The following is a 6,000-nucleotide window of genomic DNA, read 5'->3' on the forward strand; positions in this document are numbered from 1 at the left end:
AGTATAAATGTATGAGAAACTTAAGGAATATGAATATTTATAAATAAATCTTTGAAGTAATTGTAACTTTAATGTTTACTTCAGTATTAATGATAAATCATACCAAACCAAATGATCACATTTACTGTCTCTAAATAAGAATTCTTCTATAAAGCATACAAGAATGAGGTTTGGGAATTTACATTGAAATGAGCATATTCCTAGTCATTAATCTACTTTATTTAGGGAAAAAAAAAAAAACATTCTTAAAGAAAAAGAAATGCTGAAACCCCATGCTTCTTCTAACTTCAAGAATATTCACACAGTCTCATATTATTTGAATTAATTAAGTAGAGCATTGAAGTCATGGTAGAGTAGTGAGCAAATTTAAGCTCTCATGGCGTATGCAATCTCAAAGTTTAGGTAATTTGACCCTGGAAAATAATTAAATATTTATCCTTATCAATAGCAGACTTAGAAACTCAACTTCGTGATAAAAGGTAAAGAGTAAATGTAGATATATCTTACATTATTTGGTAACTGAAATGTAAATTCATCTAAACTTTTTCTTTATCTAAACTAAAGATAATGGCTTACGAGTACTTGCATTCGCAAATAGTATTTGTGTCCGTAAATATCTTCACTTTTAACTACCTTGAAATTTGTGAACTATAATTTTTGGTAAAGATCATAAGAGTATCCAGATCTATGGAAAATATTATTAAAACAGAAATTTAATTAAATAGATAATTCAGCTTGTTTACCCTTTATTCCCCTGAGATTCTTTTTTTTTAATTTAAATTTATTTTAGTTGGACGCTAATTACTTTACAATATGGTATTGGTTTTGCCATACATCAACATGAATCCGCCACGGGTGTACACGTGTTCCCCATCCTGAACCCCCCTCCCTCCTCCCTCCCTGTACCATCCCTCTGGGTCATCCCAGTGCACCAGCCCCAAGCATCCAGTATCATGCATTGAACCTGGACTGGCGATTAGTTTCTTATATGATATTATACACATTTCAATGCCATTCTCCCAAATCGTCCCACCCTCTCCCTCTCCCACAGAGTCCAAAAGACTGTTCTATACATCTGTGTCTCTTTTGCTGTCTCGCATACAGGGTTATCGTTACCATCTTTCTAAATTCCATATATATGCGTTAGTATACTGTATTGGGGAGTTGGTGATGGACAGCGAAGCCTGGCATGCTGCGATTCATGGGGTCGCAAAGAGTCGGACACGACTGAGTGGCTGAACTGAACTGATATTGTATTGGTGTTTTTCTTTCTGGCTTACTTCACTCTGTATAATCGGCTCCAGTTTCATCCACCTCATTAGAACGGATTCAAATGTATTCTTTTTAATGGCTGAGTAATACTCCATTGTGTATATGTATCACAGCTTTCTTATCCATTCATCTGCTGATGGACATCTAGGTTGCTTCCATGTCCTGGCTATTATAGACAGTGCTGCGATGAACATTGGGGTACACGTGTCTCTTTCAATTCTGGTTTCCTCGGTGTGTTTGCCCAGCAGTGGGATTGCTGTGTCATAAGGCAGTACTATTTGCAGTTTTTTAAGGAATCTCCACACTGTTCTCCATAGTGGCTGTACTAGTTTGCATTCCCGCCAACAGTGTAGGAGGGTTCCCTTTTCTCCACACCCTCTCCAGCATTTATTGCTTGTAGACTTTTGGATCGCAGCCATTCTGACTGGTATGAAATGGTTTTGATTTGCATTTCTGTGATAATGAGGGATGTGGAGCATCTTTTCATGTGTTTGTTAGCCATCTGTATGTCTTCTTTGGAGAAATGTCTATTTAGTTCTTTGGCCCATTTTTTGATTGGGTTGTTTTTTTTTCTGGAATTGAGTTGCTTGTATATTTTTGAGACTAGTTGTTTGTCAGTTGTTTCATTTGCTATTATTTTCTCCCATTCTGAAGGCTGTCTTTTCACCTTGCTTATAGTTTCCTATGTTGTGCAGAAGCTTTTAATTTTAATTAGATCCCATTTGTTTAATTTTGCTTTTATTTCCAATATTCTGGGAGGTGGGTCATAAAAGATCCTGCTGTGATGTATGTCAGAGAGTGTTTTGCCTATGTTTTCCTCTAGGAGTTTTATAGTTTCTGGTCTTATATTGTAAACAGTCAGTGTGATTTGATTTTTCCACATTTTCTTGTTCACTAAATGAATATCATAGCTGCTTAAATTTTCCTCTTAATCCACATAAGTGATACTAAGATCAAAGCAACATGGAAATTAGACTAAGTCATTGTTGAGTTTTAGAAGTTGGGTAACTCATTGGAAAAGACTCTGATGCTGGGAGGGATTGGGAGAAGGAGAAGAAGGGGACGACAGAGGATGAGATGGCTGGATGGGATCACTGACTCGATGGACGTGAGTCTGAGTGAACTCCGGGAATTGGTGATGGACAGGGAGGCCTGGCGTGCTGTGATTCATGGGATCACAAAGAGTCGGACACGACTGAGTGACTGAACTGAACTGAACTGAACTGAACTTTGCTAAACTAACAGTTCCTGGGGAGTGTGCGTGTGTGTGTGTGTGTGTGTGTGTGTGTGTGTGTGTGCATGTGTGCACACATGCATTTGGGCTTGTGCAAGGTATTTACTGTGACTGTTCACCTGTGCTGTCAGTGTTTAAATATCCCCACAGATGGATTAGTAGGACAACTACAGATGGTATATTTGAATTGCATGGTTAGATTGTTAGCATGCTGTATAAACTTTAGGCCCATGTTTCTTCTTGAGAATGTATGAATATTTATAAAGTTAAATCTAGTTCTTCCCTCTAAATGTAGTACTCCAGTCATCATTTTAATACTATTGCAATCAGAGATCAATAAATAATTATGCTTTTGTACTCTGTTTATGAAATACTGAGCAGATGGGAATATTTAACTAGTTATTTTGAACCAAGTGTACATAGGAGTTGGAACAGTTTCAGAAAAATAGTTAAATATTTTTTTATTGAATTAAGGAAAAAGTTGATATTACTCTACTTCTAAGATCATTTAATTAAGCTTTACCAATGTAATTAAATCTTTCTATATCATTTGGAATGGCTTGAATTTATTTAATGATTCATGTTGTTCAAAGACCGCATTTAATTTTCCTTTCAGACATGCTTTTGGAAAAGCAATTTAGGAAACTATCTATACTTTGTATCTTCTCATAAGTAGCTCTAGCATGGTTTATTGCCAACGCATTCTGGCAATAATAAAAAGGCATTTATTTAAGTTAATATAGTTTTCTCAGATGATAGCTTTGAAATAATAGCATGTTAATATTTTTAGTGTAAATGTTTATCAGTTATTGTCTATAAAATGTTATCAGATAAGTTCAATTTAGTCAGTCATGTCTGACTGTTTGCAAGTCCATGGACTACAGCACTCCAGGCTTCCCTGTCCATCACCAACTCTTGGAGTTTACTCAAACTCATGTCCATTGAGTTGGTGATGACATCCAACCATCTCATCCTCTGTCTTCCCCTTCTCCTCCTGCCTTCAATCTTTCCCAGCATCAGAGTCTTTTCCAATGAGTCAGTTCTTCGCATCAGTTGGCCAAAGTATTGGAGCTTCAGCTTCAGCATCAGTCCTTCCAATGAATATTCAGGACAGATTTCCTTTAGGATTGATGGTTTGATCTCCTTGCAGTCCAAGGGACTCTCAAGAGTCCCCTCCAACACCAGTGTTCAAAAGCATCAATTATTTGGCTCTCAGCCTTATTTATGGTCCAACTCTCACATCCATACATGACTACTGGAAAAACCATAGCATTGACTAGACAGACCAGCTAAAATGCTTTAAGTATCTGAACACTAACAAATGCTTATCCATTACAAATATGAAATTATTATAGAATCATATATTAAGAAAAGAGGTAGAATAGAATGGAACAATATATGCAAGGAGTTTTTAAAGCGTCTCTTGTAATTATCTAGTATAAATTCATGAGCTTATGGTTAAATTAGTTACTAATTTCTTGGTTAATGTGGTCCAAAGGATGGGCTTAATTTTAACACATGTCAGTTGTGTAACCCTGGTTATTTCTTAAAACACAGAGTGAATCAAAGGAGTTAGGACACAGAATGAGTGTTATCACTTCTCCTTAGAAACAAGGAAACAATTATGAGCCAGGACTGTGTAACAGTTCTAAACACGAGATTTATATTTATACAGAACTAGCTTTTAATTTTTATTTAACTGGTTAATATAAGGTACCAGGAAAACTTTTGTTTCTCTGGTGGCTCAGATGGTAAAGAATCCGCTTGCAATGCATGAGACCTGGGTTCCATCCCTGGGTTAGGAAGATCCCGTGGAGGAGATCATGGCAACCCACTCCAGTATTCTTGCCTGGAGAATTCCATGGATAGAGGAGCCTGGTAGGCTACAGTCCATGGGGTCGCAAAAAGTCAGACACAACTGAGCGAGAAAGCAAAGCACATCTGGTTTAGAGGTCAAATAATTTAAGGCAAAATAATAAGTACATAATTAAAAGTCCCAATCATTTTTATGACAGTTTTACTGATTAATTATGTATGTTGTAGTATTAATAGTGTTCATGCTTTATTCTGAGTCTGTCCATATTATGTGAAGAGTACTGGCAAAAGAAACAATATATATTCAGGAAGTGAATGGCTCCCTGATTCAGCACATTCCCTTCCATCTATTTGTTACTTTTGCAAAGATGATTTGGTAAAAAAATTTTCTTTTGAGAAAGACTTCAGGTCAACTCAGGGAAAAGGGAGCAATAAAAACGCTCAAATGAAATATGTGATTTTAATCCCCTGTGTGATGCAAAGTATGGTGTAAGCGCTTCAGTAACCCCAGAACAACAGAGAAAGCACAGAGCTGGCGACTGTTAACTGAGTAGCACCTCAGGAACCAGAGTTGTGCCTATGTCAGCTCTCAATTAGTGCAGCTCCATACCGAGAAAGAGATTTAAAAACAATGGGGCATCGTTAGTGGACATTCATAGTACAATATTTTGCCAGTGTACCAAATGTCTGTTTATGAGCCATCCACAGGGTCCCACTAAAAAAGAAAGCAATTTCTTAGCTCCTTTGGTAGTCTGTGAAGTAAAACTGGGCACAGCTGAGGTTATAAAGGGAAGGGTGGGGAAAACGACACACCTACCCATTGATGAATCTGTGTTTGTTAGTAAACCTGACACAGTTTATTGCGATGTCAATATTAAACTGCTTAAGGATCTTTCTTTTGAATTAGCAATTTGGAGAATTTCTACTATCTTGATTAAAAGGTAAGCATTTTAATATAGCCAAAGTTTTACTTTGAAATGCTTTTACATCTTCCAGGAAGTCTAACGTCAAAGTTGAAAGAAGCCTCTTGAAGTTGTGAAATGCTTGATAGTTGTAATCATTTATCTTTCTTATTATATGCTTTCCAGTTTAATAGCAAATTTTAATCCTACCTAGAAAGGATTAAAAAAAAAAAGAAAACTTTCAGTGGAGCCTAAGAGTGTGCTTGGGAAAGGAGCCAAGGACACCATTTCCATAGGCAGATGCTGCTTATTATATATGAACTTAGGTGTCTTCTCTTTTCCTTAGTACAAAAGTATTATGTTGTAATAAAATTAAATATGAAATTGCAGTAGCTCTGTTGGTAGATAAAAATGGAAGTCTTTAATGATCTAGTATGTGAAGCATTCCCCCTGAAATATGCATTGAGACCATCAGAGAATGCCCTTTCCTCTTCTTTTTGTAAGTTGAGAATCTTTGTTAGTCAAGAAATTAATTGTAAATAATATCATCACTGTAATCTTTGAGGATTTTGTTGCTCATTACATGCATGCATGGCAGTACAGAATTGGAACAGTTTCCTAAAGGAAAAATGAATACAGAAAAAGGGGTTTTATATGAAAATGAATGTGACTGATAAATTTTAAAGCATAAATAGCATTAGATTTTTGTGATGTGTAGTATCTGGATGTTGGATAATTTTTTGAGAAGAAGAAATAGAAGTACATAATCTCTATTTT

The sequence above is a fragment of the Budorcas taxicolor genome, chromosome 24 (genome assembly GCF_023091745.1).
Source record: "Budorcas taxicolor isolate Tak-1 chromosome 24, Takin1.1, whole genome shotgun sequence".
Lineage (NCBI taxonomy): Eukaryota > Metazoa > Chordata > Mammalia > Artiodactyla > Bovidae > Budorcas > Budorcas taxicolor.